This window comes from Lissotriton vulgaris, chromosome 11 (assembly GCF_964263255.1).
Source record: "Lissotriton vulgaris chromosome 11, aLisVul1.2, whole genome shotgun sequence".
NCBI classification, from domain to species: domain Eukaryota; kingdom Metazoa; phylum Chordata; class Amphibia; order Caudata; family Salamandridae; genus Lissotriton; species Lissotriton vulgaris.
The window spans coordinates 878667035-878687272 of record NC_141699.1 but is presented as its reverse complement, the minus strand read 5'-3'; the positions used below and the strand labels follow the sequence as shown (position 1 = coordinate 878687272).

General features: G+C 48.7%; 1 protein-coding gene across 3 annotated transcripts in view; it reads left to right on the top strand.

Moving 5' to 3' along the window:
* Nucleotides 1-20238, top strand: part of AMMECR1L (AMMECR1 like) — a 1368157-nt gene that overhangs the window by 611289 nt on the left and 736630 nt on the right. The gene's annotated exons all lie outside the window — the stretch shown is intronic.

The window sequence follows — 20238 nt, the reverse complement described above, 5'->3', positions numbered from 1 at the left end:
TGCAAAACAGTACAGCAGGTAAACGTGCACACACAATTGGCACTCTACCTCCTCCACTCACTCCCCTTCCCATATGCAACAGGAGCCTGGGCGGTCAAACCATGGTATGATCTCCACCTCCCCCACATACTCCTACTTTTAAGCCTTCCAACCCTGCGCCACACACAGAAATACCATCGGAGTTAAACAAAAAACAAATAAACTCAAAAGTGACTGTGTCTCTTCTGACAACATGAAACTACACGCCCTTTCTTTACAAAAAATGGTTGCCCTTGTTCGTGTCCACTGACTGACAAGTCGTTTTGTAGGAGATGATGAATAGCTTGTGTTGGAAATCGCTGAAAATTCTGAGATCTGAGGACTAATGTGACTCCAAAACAGCTTTGGTGGTGAGTTTTGAAACTTATAGTGAAAGGAAAAACATTGCTTACCGCAATGGTTAGAGTTGGGAAAAGCAGACACTTAAGGAGATTACTCTTCATCTTACTCCTTTTCTGAAATTTAGAAGGTTGGCTGGTAGTACATCTAGCTACTTCTAGTTATGGTTACATATAGCTTATTGTTCTTGCGCAATACATTTGTAGAACAAGCATTGGCATAGCCAATAGATCTAGTCTTTTGGACTTTTAGCTAGAGCTATTGGTTTTGCAATTTCTTTAAGCTGTGTTGTAGAACAGAGTGGCTGCTGTGCAGCATGTTGAAAAGTTATAATAAAAAGTGTTATAAAAATTTTTGTTACCGTATATAAAGGAAAAGACATTGTCTACAACTGAACGACCCTATTAACCCTTTTGCTGCGGGGGTAATTCCCCCACGGTGCGGGAGGGTGGGGGTGAGCACGGCGCTGCGGTGCTCGTGACGAGACCAGCTCGTCATGAGTCACGATGGAGCTGTGCTCATGACGAGCTGGTCTCGTCACGACCCCGCCCATTGATTAATTCTCCTGCACAGGCGGGGTTAATTGCGCGTGCGCGGCGCGGAGCCGTTATGCAGAGACCAGCTTGTCATGAGCACAGCTCCACTGTGACTCATGACGAGCTGGTCTTGTCACGAGCACCGAAGGAGTTAAAAAAACTATTAACATAAAAATGTATTCTAGTTTTTTGTCCTCTCCATGTTGGCAACCTATTTTTGCCTATTCAAATGCTTGTTTGTTATAGCTTTTGTTTTTATTATGGGGGATATAAACAATGGGAGCGTGGATGTTGGGAAATAGTATGTGAATTACAACACAAGCAGCTGGCGGACACTAGAAGATAATCAACAGACGCCAGATTCCGAGAGCAAACTGCACTTATGGCAATGGGGTACATTAGAAACTGTGTGTACAGAGTCTGAAATCAGTATAATATAAGATATATATATAGGAGCATTAAGGAGCATTAAGGCCAGTGATAGAGAATGAAACACCGAGTACACTGTGTGTATTGTGGAAGAAATAAACATGTGAGAAAGACTGAATTAGTATGAGAGGAGAGCAGTAGAATAGAAAGAATGATACCCACAGGAAGGACAACGGGTGACAGAAAAAGAGAAACATAAGAGAGAGAGAGAGAGCAGGAAATTGTTTGTGTATGTGCTTGAGAGAGAGAGGAAGTGAGAGAAAGAATGAGCGAAACTGGGAGCAGGGGAACAGAAAGTGCTCTTCAGAATGAGAGTGACCAAAAGAGAGATTTTAAAAAATGAGGATGACTGCCTGAGTGATGGTCAGACAGAGAAAGAGCTTCAGCAATTATGTAAATAATGCTTGTGATGGAAAGTGTTCCAGGGCTTGCATTTTTCCTCTACTAATGCAAACCTCCCATCAAACAAATAGAAATCTATTTAAACTGCAATGCAGTTAAATATTTTGAAAACCTTTACATTGTGATTCTACAGGGCAGGCCATTAAAACACTTCGCCCTAGGAGTATACAAATAGGATTGTGAGCATACAATGGTGTATTTGCTGCATGCTCTGCTAATGATCGAGTAAATCATCTATGTAGGGGACCCCCCTATCCTTGGCCTTCTAAGCCAAGGCGATGGGTAAGTAGCTCCATGGTGATTGAGAATAGGATAGGGAAGAGAAGGCAGCCCTGATGGGCACCACAGCTTATAGGAAACTGGGACAAGATCAAGTGTTTTATACATGCCCTAGTGGATGGGTTTGGGAACAGCAATTTTTTTGTATGCTAGTAGATGTTGGCCCAGGCCAGCTGCTTGCAGAACCTCTAAGAGGTATTCCAATGATAAGGAATCGAAGGCCTTCTTGAGGTCCAGTTGGGGCATGCTGCCTGTGGGTATCGTAGCGAGGCCTGATCCATCACATGAAAGAGTTGCCTAATGTTGTTGAATGTGTGGCAAACTGATACAAATCCATTTTTGTTGGGGTGAATGAGGACAGGAAGTACCCTTAGGAACCGGTCCTCAAGGACTTTGCCCAGTATCTTATAAGCAGCACCTAATATGGCCACCAGGCGATAGGACAAGAGGCAAGTGGAGTCCCTAGCGGGCTTCAGAACAGATACTAGGATAGCATCCTGGAGTGAGGCTATGAGTGTGCCCGTGGTATGGACTTCATTATATACCTGGACTAATCGAGGACCAAGGCTGACAGAGAACCGATCAAAATATTCCATTGGAAGCCCGTCTAATCCTGTGATCTTATTACGAGATAGTCTGTGTATTGCCTTCTTTACCTAAGCCACAGTAATGAGTTCTTCTAGCTTCTCTCATTCCAGAGCATTGATGAAGAGCAGATGTGGTGGGTGAGGAAACTTTTGATTGTGCCAGGGTGTAGGGTGAGAAGTGTCCTGTACAACTTGGCATAATATGAGCTGAATGCTTGCAGTATGGCTGATTGGGACCTCAAAATCAGGCAAGTATCTAGGTTGATTTCCGTGATTGGGTAAGAGTGTGTTTGTCTAAGGGCCAGCCATGCCAGTAAGCGACCGGGTTTGTTCCTTGTGGCGTGTATCCGAGCTGTGTATTCTGTGAAGTTGTAGCAACTGAGGCATTCTACCAAGGCAGCTTGTTGTTTCTTGGCACTTGTTAGGGTGCGGCGCTCTGTGTCATAAGGGGGTGAGACAGTTATACAATGCAGTCACTGCTTCATCCGACTCTCAGAGGACCCTAGTCAATTCCCTGTGAACCCCAGCTACCTTCCAAGTAGTCTGAATGGAGAAGACGTGGAACTAGGTCCTTGGTACGCATGAAACGGTCTAGATGGACATAAAGGTTGTGTGGGACCGAATGGTGATAGTAAAGGCATAAGTGTGGGTTATGGCCTCTCCATGCATCGAGAAGGGTCTACTATTGAGCCCATCTGGAGAATTGCTGGGAGTGTTGGTGAGCTGGAGTGTGAAGGAGCGCGATGGGAACGGTCAGGAGAGGCGTACAGTACATTATTGTAATCACCACACAGTATTTAGAGGATATCACCCTGTGAGCTAGGACTACTGATAGAGTCGTCCTAAATGTCATCTGCTCTGAGTTTGGGTAATATATAGAACTGAGGAGGACGGGCTCACCATCTAACAGGCCTTCAACCAGTCCACCTTATCAATGACTGTGTTTTAAGTTTGGAAGGGGGTACCTGTGCAAATCCAGAGCAGCGCACCCCAGGCATATGCGGATTATGTTGTGCCGTAAACCGTACCTCTCCATTGCCTCCCTAAGGCGCTGGAGTTAACTGCTTGGGAGATGTGTCTCCTCCAGGAAATTAATGTGCGCCTGCTGTCTTTTGTAAGGGTATATAGAGTAGGGGCGGCTTCCCCCGCACATTTAGCGCGAGGAATAGTATGGTGCATTTAGTGTCCTTTGGGACTGTTCAGGTGTGTTTGCTGTGAGAAGGGGGGTTGTAAGGGAATACCCTTTCTGTTTTTCCATTCCGTCTGCAAGAGGGGGGTAAGTGTTGCTCATGCTGTGGGGAGAAGAAAAGGTGGCAAACAACAATACTGTAACCAAAACCAGAGCCTTTATCCGAGGCCACATGTCAAATCTGCTGCTCTATGAGCCACTACATTAAACAGGAGTGATGGTGGCAATCCGCCCAAGGTAAAGAATCCACGGGGTGAGCGGCTTCAGGCGTGCAATCCAAGTCATGGTGTAAGTGGGTGAAGAGCCCATCCCTGGGATACCAGCAAGGCCCATTGGCCATCAGGGTTTGTGTTCTAATACAAGGAGGAGGGAAACAGGGTCACTCGTGGAGTGATGGTACCCATGGGGTGAATGTGCGGCTTTAGAGTAGATGGTCTGCTGACCGTAGCCTTATTACTGGGTCCAACAAGAGTTTTTCATGCTGTAGGTCTTCCTAGAACATGTCATCCTCACATGTTGTATCGCTGTAGTCGATATGCCGGGTCAGTGAGAATTGTCAGAGTGAAAATACTGCTTCTATTGATGATTGTTGGCTTTGGCGAAGTGCCTGTGGATAGGGCACCCTGGGAGCACCCCGGAAATGTTTTGAGGTCTGTTTGTCTGGCATCTGCGCTTCCTGGGTTAGGGCAAATTAGTACTGTTGAGGTACCCCCCCCCCCACCCCCCCCCCCCCCCCCAGGGCCCGGAGGTTGCTGCAGCTGAAGGCCAGTCCTGCTCTACAGGGTGAAGTGCTCTATGGGGCAACAGCAGCTGCATGTGTTAGCAGTTTGTGTGGCAGAGGCGCTGTTGAGTTGTGATGGGTGATCGGGGGGTGCCCTCCTTCCTTCACTATCGTGGGTGGCAGGGCTACAGCCAGGGCCCACGAGTCCCCACCTCAGTCCGTTAGGGGTCGATTGGGCTGCATAGTGATTGTGTGCCTGTGGAGAGCTTAAGCTCAGTTCTCACTGAATTACCTGTATTAGAAGGTAGCTCACCAATAGTGCAGGTAAGGTATGGGCTTGGTGCTGAGCAATAAAGTCTGTATGTAGGGAGTGGGGGCTGTCGACAGGTGCTAGACTGCGTTCATACTTCTTTGTGAGTGCTTCCCCGCGGACTGGCTGCGCTCCATAATGGAACAGTTGTGGTCTCTGCTGATCCCCTGCAGTCAGGTGGCTTTGGGGCTTTCTGGGTGGTTTTGTCGTGCTTCCAATGTAGATGTTGCGGCCCAGGCACCAATTGTGCGCCTCTGATTGTGCGCCTACTGGAGCCTACTCCCAGGGTCCAGGCACTTTATCCCCTCCTCCCTAGTAATTTGTCACCTTGTGCAGGCGCAAAGATATCGGGTCCGAGGTCATGTGGGTTGCTGGGGTATTTGGTAGCAGGAGGATCTCTGTGGGCTGCAGAGGCGGGCGTGCTTGCCCAGAAGGTCTCCGATCAGGCCCATCCCCCATCAAACAAGTCAGCTGCCGGTGGTGGGGCCAGTTGCAGGCAGCACTACCAACAGGGCCCACATCTGCCTCAATTGCAGCCATGTCAGATAAGCAGGCTCCTGCTGTTTTGCCAGACACAAAGCATTAGTGGTAGAGAGTGAGGGCTGCAGATGGGCGTACGTTTCTTCAGAGGTAGCTGTAGACGGTGGTCTCGCCAGACTTTCCGGTGGGCACGTCTCACTTCTGACATCTGGTGCCAACAGACACTGAGGTAGGTGCTTGAAGTGTGACGAATTGCTTGTGATGAACTCTTTGGGACAATGAGCAATCGCCATTATGTCCTTTGCTAGTCACAACCCCCAGGTTCAGCATCAATTAGAGCATCAGGCTTGCGTTCCCATTTTTGCTTGACCACTTCCCGGTCTCCTTTCTTGAAAACTGGGTCCCAACCACTTTGTGTTGAGCAGCGTAGGTCTTTATTCAGGACTTATGCAAGGAATCAGTCGTACAAGTCTCGTTCTCATCTGTCGACCTTTGAGTGGTCCATTGTGGCAATTTGGTTCCTGTGGCTGTTCCAAACATCAAGGTAACATGGCTTTCACCTGTAGTTGAAACAGGAGTTGATTTGTATGCATGAAGGACTGAACATAGATCCGATCTGAGATCATTTCCTTTTAGCAGTGCCCTGAAGTACTATCTTTAGGGTTCCTATGAAGTGTTACACAACGCTGTTGGCCTGTGGCCAGACAGGGGTACTTTTCTGATGTTTGACATTCATGTTAGTGAGTAACTAGTCAAACTCTTGTCTGTTAAATGGTGGGCCATTGTCAGACTTCAGAATGGAGGGGACACTCCATGTTTCAAAAATGTAATTTAATGTTCTAATGACTTTATTTAGTGTGGTTGACAGCAGGTCTTCCAAAAGGGGAAACTATGAGTACTCATCAACAACTACCATTAGATGTTTAGATGTTGTCCATTGTTGTTGTCCATTGTTAAGAGGTCCAAAGAAATCAACTGCACTCCTCTCCCGCACCCGCTTCTGAGGTCAGACATGCCAAACAGATGCTGCCTTGTTTTGGGAGACAAGCATTTGCATAAATGACAGGCCTTTCATTCTTTTTCGAACCTTTTGTCAAGGCAAGGAAGCCACATTCAGTCTCAAAAAACTCTCTTGGTGGCGACAATGCCATGATGACCCTGATGGGCTAATTCATTGAGTTGTTGTCATAGAATCTCTGGAATGACAATTCGAGAACCTCATAATATATGTGTGACGGAGAGTTCCTAGCTCACATTTTTTAACTTTTGGTATTCATAGTCATCTGAAGGGGTTGAGTGTGCTTCTTCCAGGATTGCTGGGTTGTAATGTCTTTGAGAACACACAGATCTTGATCTGTATTTCTAGCAGCAAGAATTTGCTCCACTGAAAGAGCTGCAGGTATGCTTGATTTGACTATAAAGTTAACCTAGGCCTCAACCGTTTTGATGTTGTATTGTTACACTTTACTGGCACATGTGAAAAGTATATATATAAACAAAAGGATTCTATCAATGTGTAATGGTGATATTTTTTATTTTTAATATATATAGTGAGATACTAGGCTCTCTCTTGGATTTGAAAAGACGAGAGCACTGTGTGCTTTTTAAAATACCCCTCACACACTAAAAACTCCTTTAGTGTCATGCTTCATCATAGGGGTCTTCCCGTCCCTCTACGGGGCGGGGCGTGCTGCGACCTACGAATTACGTGGGAGCACTAGTTATTGTGACAGGAGGCTATGTGATGGTGCAGTGCAAGTGATGTCAGTGAAGTGTAGGGATCTAAATATGTGAGTGCAAGTAAAAAAGAAAATTAAAAATTCCCTGGCTAGTAGAAAAAATACATTTTATTCACTTCTCTGGCTGGGAACATTAAGAAGGGGGTTTTGAGGTGGAGCAATTAGCTTACTACCTGGTCAACATGTTTCGTAAGCAGTCCCCTACTGCTTACTCATCAGGACCTTCTAGTGGTCCTTACTACACAATGCTCGGTTTATAAAGTGGTAAGCCTACAGTCCTACAAACTGGTAGCAAAAATCGTCTGCCTGTTTGAGCTTCAGGGCATGAGCTGGCCCTTAGTGAATCGTGGTTAGTTACCCTTGTGCCGCTCCGTCCACGGAGCGGCATAAGGGTAGGAATAAGGCATTGCACTTATGCGGCAAATCTTACCGCGTGGAACACCCTTCACCTGCCAGCTCATGGGGCATGTAACAATTGTCGAACTAAGACCGCAATAGGTCAATATTTTTGACAACATTTGGCAACTAACCATGATTCACTAAGGGCCAGCTCATGCCCTGAAGCTCAAACAGGCAGACAATTTTTGCTACCAGTTTGTAGGACTGTAGGCTTACCACTTTATAAACCGAGCATTGTGTAGTAGGGACCACAAGAAGGTCCTGACGAGTAAGCAGTAGGGGACTGCTTACTAAACATGTTGACCAGGTAGTAAGCTAATTGCTCTACCTCAAAACCCCCTTCTTAATATTCCCAGCCAGAGAAGTGAATAACATTTATTTTTTCTACTAGCCAGGGAATGTTTAATTTTCTTTTTTACTTGCACTCACATATTTAGGTCCCTACACTTCACTGACATCACTTGCACTGCACCATCACATAGCCTCCTGTCACAATAACTAGTGCTCCCACGTAGTTTGTAGGTCGCAGCACGCCCCGCCCCGTAGAGGGACGGGAAGACCCCTATGATGAAGCATGACACTAAAGGACGTTTTAGTGTGTGAGGGGTATTCTAAAAAGCACATAGTGCTCTCGTCTTTTCAAATCCAAGAGAGAGCCTAGTATCACACTATATATATTAAAAATAAAAAATATCACCATTGCACATTGATAGAATCCTTTTGTTTATATAAATCTGTTAGGAGGGTGATTCTATCATTACCTCTACGCTTCCTCTATTGTTTTGGAGACATGTGAAAAGTAGTCAGCAGGATTTTTATCTTTCCCCAATGAACAAAAATGTAATCATAGTCTTGCGATCTCAATCCCCACCTCTCAATGTGAGGGCGCATCTTGGCTTTCGGATTTCCAAAAATAGTAAGTAAATCTTGTTGCTCAGTGACAAGGGTGAAGTGTTTTCCCTATAGAAACACATGGAAGTGTTCACAAGCCCACACCACAGCTAGACTTTCTTTCTGAGGTTGGGAATAAGTATGTTTGGTCTGTGGCAGACTCCCGCTTGCATAAGTCACAATGTGCCTTTGAGCGTTATCGTTTCCATTGCGCTGAGCAAAGAGTGCACCCAACCCACTTGGCTAGCATCTACTACAATCTCAGTATGAAGTTTTGTAGGGAGGCTAACTAACATCAGTCTGGCATCGTCTATACGATATGTAGTTTTATCAAGTAGAGTGTACCACCTTCCAGATCGTACTGCGGAGGTGCTCAGCTGGGTACACTCATCAGTGTTGGAGGCTTCAATAATCTCCTCAAGAGAGATTGGGAGTGGTCTGGAGCTTTCAACATTGAGACGAATGCATTCTTCCACCTCTTCCGCGTCATGTTCTTCACTTTTGGTAGCAGAACGGGCATGTCTGGATAGATAGTCTGACGGGTTCTAAGTACCTGGGCGAAAAACCACTGTGAAGGGATATTCTTGCTATTGTAGAATCCATGTTTTGATTTAAGGTAGAGGTTTGGATGATGACCCGATGAACAATAGGATAAGTGGTTTGTGATCAGTGTGTACAACAAAAGGTTAGCAGTCAAGATACAGATGAAAAGGACAGCATCCCCAATGTACAGCAATGGCCTCCTTTCAATATGGGAACACCTTTGCTCCGTCGCAGTCAATGCTCGACTGGGGTATGCCACTGGGGCCCACTCCCCATTGCTCTGTTTTTTGTGACAACACCGCTCCGAGGCCCGTGTTACTAGCATTGACTGACAGTAATCTTTTGCGGGTTCAAAGTAGACTAAGGTAGTTTCAGCTGACTGGGCTCGCTTCATGGCCAGGAAGGCTTTCTCCTGTTCAGGCACCTAGTTCCAGACGGTATTTGACTTGACCAACTCCCTCAGCGGAGCAGTGAGGTCCGTGAGATTATGGATGAACCGACCACAATACGTGACCATGCCCAGGAAACCTCTTACTCCAATCACATTGATGGGTGCTGGTTGGGCCAGCCTGGATGTCCTGAACCTTGACCGAATCAAGTGACACCCTGTTTTGGGAAAAATGGTATCCAAAAGCGCTATCTCCTTCTCGAGAAAATCACACTTTTTTCTATGAAGCGTCAATCCAGACAAACCGAGGCACCATACAACGGCTTGTGCTGGAGAGTCAGTGCGCAGGACTAGTTACTTATGAAACTAGCGTGAGGTGCAGGCCTAAAAGTCGGCCGTTGGACTTTCTTGTATAGATTTGTACTCTAGACTTTGTTGTACTCTCTGTTGTTCTTTTACTATATATTACAATGTCACACTTTAATGATGGGAGAGAAGAAATGGCACAGGATCTATTCCATAAAAATGTGACCATACCGCCACAGGGACAGGGTGCACAAAGCAACATGGGTCTGCGTGCATTTTTCCTCAAACTAGAACGCCTAACGAAACAGGAGGTAGCCCGCTGGTGGGAAGGTGTTACTCTCCAGCAGTACATTGACAACAAGAACATTCCAAGGGGTTTACACATCTTGATTTTCCTTACATTTGAGGATCCTAGTGATGACCTCCTAAAGGAATGGGAGGGCAATTTGGAGGGGTGCTCACTAGTTATGATGCAGATTTTAAGTAACGCAATTGAAAAGGGTGCCTAACTACTATCAGAAATTGGTGAGGCTGGTATTTCAGGCAGGGCGTTGGATTGGTTTCAATCGTTCCTTTCGGAACGATCCTTTCAGGTTGTAGTGCCACCGTTCAGATCTAAGCCCCACGCCATCAGGCGTGTGGCCTGGGGTGGCGCTGGCGTCCCTATCCTCACGCCGGGGAGAAGGCTCCAGTGTGTCCCAAACGGCATCCCCCGACCTGTGTCTCCTACTCGGGGGATGCCGCCGTCGTTCAATCTGCGGACTGCGCCTAGCGGCGTGCACCACTCCCGCCGCCCCTGCACACTCTACACCCCTGCCACAAATCGTGCGACCTAGGCAAGGGGCTGCGCCTTCTGCACACTGGGCACTACCACCTCAGCCGCCCCTTGCACACACTGCACATTGCCACTAGTTCTGCGAGCTAGGTAAGGGGCAGCGTGCGGCGTATGCAACACTCGCCTTCTGCACACGGGGCGCTAACACCAGCGGCACGCAGCACCTCAGCCGCCCCTGCACACTACACCCCTGCCACTAATCCTGCGAGTTAGGTGGGGCAGCGCGCGGCGTGTGTACATGTGGCATGCCGTGGTACTCACTAACCTCCTGCACCAGGAACACCAACTCCAGCAGCATGTATCATCCCAGTCACTCCTTGCACACTTTAGGTGTTGCACACTTTAAGTATTTCACACACGGTGTGTACATGTGCATAATAACATTCTAACGAGAGGCGCCTGCCACTGGTTCTGCGAAGTAGGTGAGGGCTTGCACACTGTGTGTGTACACCTGGTATGTCATGCCAGATTCCAGCCTCGTAGCACACTAAACACTAGTCATCCCTCAACAATACTACAGCTGTCTATGCGGGGCAGCTAAAACCATGCACTTACGCACATGCAAGTTGTAATACTTTCGACATACCGTCATCCTGCACACGAACACTACCCCTCAGGACAGGTCCAACATGGAAAGATTTGACTGTGAACTGCGCCTGGCGGCGTGCACCACTCCCGCCGCCCCTGCACACTCTACACCCCTGCCACAAATTGTGCGACCCAGGCAAGGGGCTGCGCCGTCTGCACACTGGGCACTACCACCTCAGCCGCCCCTTGCACACACTGCACATTGCCACTAGTTCTGCGAGCTAGGTAAGGGGCAGCGTGCGGTGTATGCAACACTCGCCTTCTGCACACGGAGCGCTAACACCAGCGGCACGCAGCACCTCCGCCGCCCCTGCACACTACACCACTGCCACTAATCCTGCGAGTTAGGTAAGGGGCAGTGCGCGGCGTGTGTACATGTGGCATGCCGTGGTACTCACTAACCTCCTGCACCAGGAACACCAACTCCAGCAGCATGTATCATCCCAGTCACTCCTTGCACACTTTAGGTGTTGCACACTTTAAGTATTTCACACACGGTGTGTACATGTGCATAATAACATTCTAACGAGAGGCGCCTGCCACTGGTTCTGCGAAGTAGGTGAGGGCTTGCACACTGTGTGTGTACACCTGGTATGTCATGCCAGATTCCAGCCTCGTAGCACACTAAACACTAGTCATCCCTCAACAATACTACAGCTGTCTATGCAGGGCAGTTAAAACCATGCACTTACGCACATGCAAGTTGTAATACTTTCGACATACCGTCATCCTGCACACGAACACTACCCCTCAGGACAGGTCCAACATGGAAATATTCGACAGTGCACACCGCCACCCGACGCTTTCCATCATGTGTGCACACGTCCACCATGTGTGCAAACGTCCCATAAGTGTCCTCTCTCTATCGCCCTCCCTCTATTTATCTATCCCCTCCCTCTATCTATCTATCGCCCTCCCTCTCTATCAATCGCCCTCCCTTACTCTATCGCCCTCCCTCTCTATCTATCTATCGCCCTCCCTCTATCTATCTATCCCCCTCCCTCTATCTATCTATCCCCCTCCCTCTCTATCAATCGCCCTCCCTTACTCTATCGCCCTCCCTCTCTATCTATCTATCGCCCTCCCTTACTCTATCAACCTCCCTCTCTATCTATCTATCGCCCTCACTCCCTCTCTAACGCCCTCCCTCTCTATCTATCGCCCTCCCTCTATCTATCTATCGCCCTCCCTCTATCTATCGCCCTCCCTCTATCTATCGCCCTCCCTCTATCTATCTATTGCCCTCCCGTTATCTATCTATTGCCCTCCCTCTCTATCTATCGCCCTCCCTCTCTATCTATCGCCCTCCCTCTCTATCTATCGCCCTCCCTCTCTATCTATCGCCCTCCCTCTCCCTCTATCTATCGCCCTCCCTCTCCCTCTATCTATCGCCCTCCCCCTCCCTCTATCTATCACCCTCCCTCTATCTATCGCCCTCCCTCTATCTATCGCCCTCCCTCTATCTATCTATTGCCCTCCCTCTATCTATCGCCCTCCCTCTATCTATCGCCCTCCCTCTATCTATCGCCCTCCCTCTCTATCTATCTATCGCCCTCCCTCTCTATCTATCGCCCTCCCTCTCTATCAATCGCCCTCCCTTACTCTATCGGCCTCCCTCTCTATCGCCCTCCCTCCCTCTCTATCTATCTATCGCCCTCCCTCTATCTATCTATCGCCCTCCCTCTATCTATCTATCGCCCTCCCTCTCTATCTATCAATCGCCCTCCCTTACTCTATCGCCCTCCCTCTCTATCTATCTATCGCCCTCCCTCCCTCTCTATCTATCTATCGCCCTCCCTCTATCGCCCTCCCTCTATCTATCTATCGCCCTCCCTCTATCTATCTATCGCCCTCCCTCTATCTATCTATCGCCCTCCCTCTATCTATCTATCGCCCTCCCTCTATCGCCCTCCCTCTATCTATCGCCCTCCCTCTATCTATCGCCCTCCCTCTCTATCTATCTATCGCCCTCCCTCTCTATCTATCTATCGCCCTCCCTCTATCTATCTATCGCCCTCCCTCTATCTATCTATCGCCCTTCCTCTATCTATCGCCCTCCCTCTATCTATCTATCACCCTCCCTCTCTATCTATCAATCGCCCTCCCTTACTCTATCGCCCTCCCTCTCTATCAATCACCCTCCCTTACTCTATCGCCCTCCCTCTCTATCTATCTATCGCCCTCCCTTACTCTATCGCCCTCCCTCTCTATCTATCTATCGCCCTCCCTTACTCTATCGCCCTCCCTCTCTATCTATCGCCCTCCCTCTCTATCTATCTATCGCCCTCCCTCTATCTATCGCCCTCCCTCTTTCTATCGCCCTCCCTCTATCTATCGCCCTCCCTCTATCTATCTATCGCCCTCCCTCTCTATCTATCGCCCTCCCCCTCTCTCTATCTATCGCCCTTCCCTTCCCTCTATCTATCGCCCTCCCTCTATCTATCGCCCTCCCTCTCTATCTATCTATCGCCCTCCCTCTCTATCTATCTATCGCCCTCCCTCTATCTATCGCCCTCCCTCTATCTATCGCCCTCCCTCTATCTATCTATCCCCCTCCCTCTATCTATCTATCGCCCTCCCTCTCTATCTATCAATCGCCCTCCCTTACTCTATCGCCCTCCCTCTCTATCTATCTATCGCCCTCCCTCTATCTATCTATCGCCCTCCCTCTATCTATCTATCGCCCTCCCTCTATCTATCTATCGCCCTCCCTCTATCTATCTATCGCCCTCCCTCTATCTATCGCCCTCCCTCCCTATCTATCGCCCTCCCTCTCTATCGCCCTCCCTCTCTATCTATCGCCCTCCCTCTCTATCTATCGCCCTCCCTCTCTATCTATCGCCTCCCTCTCTATCTATCGCCCTCCCCCTCCCTCTATCTATCGCCCTCCCTCTATCTATCGCCCTCCCTCTATCTATCGCCCTCCCTCTCTATCTATCTATCGCCCTCCCTCTATCTATCTATCTATCGCCCTCCCTCTATCTATCTATCGCCCTCCCTCTATATATCACCCTCCCTCTATCTATCGCCCTCCCTCTATCTATCTATCGCCCTCCCTCTCTATCTATCAATCGCCCTCCCTTACTCTATCGCCCTCCCTCTCTACCAATCGCCCTCCCTTACTCTATCGCCCTCCCTCTCTATCAATCGCCCTCCCTTACTCTATCGCCCTCCCTCTCTATCTATCTATCGCCCTCCCTTACTCTATCGCCCTCCCTCTCTATCTATCTATCGCCCTCCCTTACTCTATCGCCCTCCCTCTCTATCTATCGCCCTCCCTCTCTATCTATCTATCGCCCTCCCTCTATCTATCGCCCTCCCTCTTTCTATCGCCCTCCCTCTATCTATCGCCCTCCCTCTATCTATCTATCGCCCTCCCTCCCTATCTATCACCCTCCCTCTCTATCTATCGCCCTCCCCCTCTCTCTATCTATCGCCCTCCCCCTCCCTCTATCTATCGCCCTCTATCTATCGCCCTCCCTCTATCTATCGCCCTCCCTCTATCTATCGCCTTCCCTCTCTATCTATCTATCGCCCTCCCTCTCTATCTATCGCCCTCCCTCTATCTATCGCCCTCCCTCTATCTATCGCCCTCCCTCTATCTATCTATTGCCCTCCCGTTATCTATCTATCGCCCTCCCTCTCTATCTATCGCCCTCCCTCTCTATCTATCGCCCTCCCTCTCTATCTATCGCCCTCCCTCTCTATCTATCGCCCTCCCTCTCCCTCTATCTATCGCCCTCCCTCTCCCTCTATCTATCGCCCTCCCCCTCCCTCTATCTATCACCCTCCCTCTATCTATCGCCCTCCCTCTATCTATCGCCCTCCCTCTATCTATCGCCCTCCCTCTCTATCTATCTATCGCCCTCCCTCTCTATCTATCGCCCTCCCTCTCTATCAATTGCCCTCCCTTACTCTATCGGCCTCCCTCTCTATCGCCCTCCCTCCCTCTCTATCTATCTATCGCCCTCCCTCTATCTATCTATCGCCCTCCCTCTATCTATCTATCGCCCTCCCTCTCTATCTATCAATCGCCCTCCCTTACTCTATCGCCCTCCCTCTCTATCTATCTATCGCCCTCCCTCCCTCTCTATCTATCTATCGCCCTCCCTCTATCGCCCTCCCTCTATCTATCTATCGCCCTCCCTCTATCTATCTATCGCCCTCCCTCTATCTATCTATCGCCCTCCCTCTATCTATCTATCGCCCTCCCTCTATCTATCGCCCTCCCTCTATCTATCGCCCTCCCTCTCTATCTATCTATCGCCCTCCCTCTCTATCTATCTATCGCCCTCCCTCTATCTATCTATCGCCCTCCCTCTATCTATCTATCGCCCTCCCTCTATCTATCTATCGCCCTCCCTCTATCTATCGCCCTCCCTCTATCTATCTATCGCCCTCCCTCTCTATCTATCAATCGCCCTCCCTTACTCTATCGCCCTCCCTCTCTATCATGGCCTCCCTCTCTATCTATCGCCCTCCCTCCCTCTCTATCTATCTATCGCCCTCCCTCTATCTATCGCCCTCCCTCTATCTATCTATCGCCCTCCCTCTCTATCTATCTATCGCCCTCCCTCCCTCTCTATCTATCTATCGCCCTCCCTCTATCTATCGCCCTCCCTCTATATATCGCCCTCCCGCTATCTATCTATCGCCCTCCCTCTATCTATCTATCGCCCTCCCTCTATCTATCTGTCGCCCTCCCTCTATCTATCGCCCTCCCTCTATCTATCGCCCTCCCTCTATCTATCTATCTCCCTCTATCTATCGCCCTCCCTCTATCTATCGTCCTCCCTCTATCTATCGCCCTCCCTCTCTATCTATCTATCGCCCTCCCTCTCTATCTATCTATCGCCCTCCCTCTCTATCTGTCTATCGCCCTCTATCTATCTATCTATCGCCCTCCCTCTCTCTATCTATCTACACCATGTAACTTGCCTTATCTGCATACTCTCCGCTAATTTTATGTTATCAATTTGCAGGATTATGGCGGTATGCAGAGACCTGGAATTGTTGTCGACTACCAGACAAATCTGGTATTTGGTGGGACTGCTGGAAGGTGGATGAAAAGAAAGATGATGCAATCGCTTAATAAACCCATTGGAGGGGCGTTTGTCGCCAAAAAACCTAAATTGAGAAAACCTGGATCAAATGGCAATGCAGTCAAAAAAGGTATGTTTCTAGATAGAGGTTTCGCCTGGCGATCAGCTGCACAGCAGCGTTCGCGCAGGCGAAAACTTTTGTTTAGCAGTATGGGTGCTTCGTCCCACCTGCTCTTCCATTGGCTAGCTCCATAAATGGAGGCTAGCCATTGGAAGGGACATCTGTCTGTTATTGCCCTCCCTCTATCCATCTATCGCTCTCCCTCTATCTATCTATCTATTTATCTATCGCCCTCCCTCTATCTATCTATCGCCCTCCCTCTATCTATCTATCGCCCTCCCTCTATCTATCTATCGCCCTCCCTCCCTCTATCTATCGCCCTCCCTCTATCTATCTATCGCCCTCCCTCTATCTATCTATCGCCCTCCCTCCCTCTATCTATCGCCCTCTCTCAATCAATCTCTCGCACTCCCTCGATCTATCTCTCGCACTCCCTCTATCTCTCGCACTCCCTCTATCTATCTATCGCACTCCCTCTATCTATCTATCGCACTCCCTCTATCTATCTATCGCACTCCCTCTCTATCGCCCTCCCTCTCTATCGCCCTCCCTCTCTATCTATCGCCCTCCCTCTCTATCTATCGCCCTCCCTCTCTATCTATCGCCCTCCCTCTATCTATCTATCGCCCTCCCTCTATCTATCTATCGTCCTCCCTCTATCTATCTATCGCCCTCCCTCCCTCTATCTATCGCCCTCCCTCAATCAATCTCTCGCACTCCCTCAATCTATCTCTCGCACTCCCTCTATCTATCTATCGCACTCCCTCTATCTATCGCACTCCCTCTATCTATCTATCTATCTATCGCACTCCCTCTATCTATCTATCGCACTCCCTCTCTATCTATCGCCCTCCCTCTCTATCTATCGCCCTCCCTCTATCTATCTGTCTATCTATCTATTGCCCTCCCTTACTCTATTGCCCTCCCTTACTCTATTGCCCTCCCTCCCTCTCTATCTATCGCCCTCACTCTATCTATCGCCCTCCCTTCCTCTCTATCGCCCTCCCTTCCTCTCTATCGCCCTCCCTTCCTCTCTATCGCCCTCCCTTACTTTAACGCCCTCCTTCTCTTTCTTATCTATCGCCCTCCCTCTATCGCCCTGTTCTCTTCTCTTCTCACGTGCTGATCTGCTGCTCTCTTCCACCCTGCCTCCTTCTCTAACTCCCTGTTCTCTTGTCTTCTCACGTGCTGAACTGCTGCTCTCTTCCACCCCGCCTCCTTCTCTAACTCCCTGTTCTCTTCTCTTCTCACGTGCTGATCTGCTGCTCTCTTCCACCCCACCTCCTTCTTTAACTCTCCGTTCTCTTTTACTGTGCTGATCTGTTGTTCTCTTTCACCCTGCCTCCTTCTCTAACTTCCTGTTCTCTTGTCTTCTCACGTGCTGAACTGCTGCTCTCTTCCACCCGCCTCCTTCTCTAACTCCCTGTTCTCTTCTCTTCTCACGTGCTGATCTGCTGCTCTCTTCCACCCCACCTCCTTCTTTAACTCCCTGTTCTCTTTTACTGTGCTGATCTGCTGTTCTCTTTCACCCCGCCTCCTTCTCTAACTCCCTGTTCTCTCACACACAACCACACCACACACAACCACACCACACACAACCAAACCACACGCGCAACCAGACCCAACCACAAACATGTTTATAAGCATTTTATCTTCTTTATTTCTCAAGCTCACTAATGCAAATGAAAGCCTGTACAGCAGTGTCCTTGCTGCAGTTTTCAGAATTGTAGCCAAGAAGTATCTACACCTACCAGAATGGCAACAACTGCTGCTTAGCCTACGAATTCCTTGACCACCCAACATTGGTTCTTGGATTATGCCTGCCATTATTATGAAACTGTTAACACATTTTTGCACACCATGTAACTTGCCTTAACTGCATACTCTCTGCTAATTTTGTGTTATCAATTTGCAGGATTATGGCGGTATGCAGAGACCTGGAATTGTTGTCGACTACCAGACAAGTCTGGTATTTGGTGGGCCTGCTGGAAGGTGGATGAAAAGAAAGATAATGCAATCGCTTAATAAACCCATTGGAGGGGCGTTTGTCGGCAAAAAACCTAAATTGAGAAAACCTGGATCAAATGGCAATGCGGTCAAAAAAGGTATGTTTCTAGATAGACAGCTTCTGCTTTTTAGGTTTCGCCTGGCGATCCGCTGCGCAGCAGCGTTCGCGCAGGCGAAAACGTTTGTTTAGTAGTATGGGTGCTTTGTCCCGCCTGCTCTTCCATTGTCTAGCTCCATAAATGGAGGCTAGCCATTGGAAGGGAACTCTGTCTGTTATTGCCCGAGCAGATTCATGGGCGTTCCTGTGATTTTTTTTTCTCTCTCTGCCCCTTTTTTTGCCGTCACGAAGAGGTGGGCCCATTGTGGGTGTTTACTTTTTAGGTCTCGCGACCTATCAATGCACGCAAGCGCATTGAGCGGAGCGAGAATTCAAGTGCTCAAAAAACTCGTGAAACCAAGGGTTTCGTTCGTGCGGTTTCCTTTGAGTTCACGTGAATCACGTGACCAAACAAGCACGCGCATCAGCCTCCCTCCCTCACGGCCGCACAGCACATCAAAGGGCTTCACCCAGCGTGCGCTCTGCGGCTTCTCCTCCCCCATAATTATTCATGGCTGGCCATATGCTTCTCGCGCGCATATGGCTCGTGTTGTTTCAGCACAGCATGCACCTCTCCCCGTCGGCTCCAGAACATCTTTCGTAAACCCCTAAAATCCACTTTCAACGTCAAAACACTTAGGAAGGTAATGAGTGTCCCTTCAACAGACTTCCTTTACTTAGGTTTCATATTAGTTTTAGTTTCCCAAACTAGGGGCCACCCCCAGCAGCAACAATTCCAGTGATACAACTCTGTGCGCCTTTGTCTGAGAGGATGCAGGAGTGTGTCTGGAAGCAGTTAGTTGTCAAAAGTAGTTTATTTCACTTAAAAGCGCCAAAGGGCTTCGCCCAGCGTGCGCTCTGCGGCTTCTCCTCCCCCTAATTATTCATGGCTGGCCATACGCCTCTCGCGCGCATATGGCTCGTGTTGTTTCAGCACAGCATTCACCTCTCCCCGTCGGCTCCAGAACATCTTGGAAGCTCCCGGGGACTCTGCACGGCGTCAGCAGTCTCGGATTCGGATCGCCGTTCTTTGATTGTGGCCAAGTTGTTGTAATATGAAGCTCGTAAATTCAACTACTCTCTGCATGCAGTACAGCACACACAAGTTGTACCGCATACGTTATATTGCTCAGCCCCCTTATTGTAGTGAAGCTCCAGTTGCAAAGCAGACATTACAGAAAATCATCCATTTTGTACGGCACTTTCATAACCACAGTACTCGCTAAGCACAGCACTCATGTACAGTACAGCCCCCACATATAGTACAGCACCATTTCACAACGTTAAGTGTCTTCTTTTATTATACAGTGTCTGCTTGTTGACAAGCACCTATTTTAAATGCACGGAAAATGCTATTACTTTGTAGTCGTCAAGATAAATAAAAATGTCATCTTTGCCTATATTTTACAAAGAGAACGGACCCAGGAAACTCTGTCAAAAGCCGTAAAATACATCACCAAGAAAAGATGTAAATTAAAACATTAGCTTTACTTAAAATACTGTTGGACAGGCCCCTTGCCCCTATGCGTCTTAGTGTCACTGCGCCTGCAGCACCACTAATGCATACATGTAAATCGTCAGTGTGAACTATGCCCATGCTGTTAATAGGATCTCTGCTAATATTACAAGGAACAATTTAATAACAGCACCAGCAACACTAACAATACATATTAAGTCCAGTAAACTCAGCTGTCAAACCGCAAGTATTAAATCGTAATTAAAGCACTAGTCCGGGCCATTACTACAGTTTCTGTGTTAAATATTAAGGGAAACCACCACACCACTCAGGGACACCATCACACCACTCAGCAACACCACCACACCACTCAGGGACATCACCACACCACTCAGGGACACCACCACATCACTCAGGGACACCACTACATCACTCAGGGACAACACCACATCATCACTCAGGGACACCACCACACTACTCAGGGACACCACCACACCACTCAGGGACACCACCAC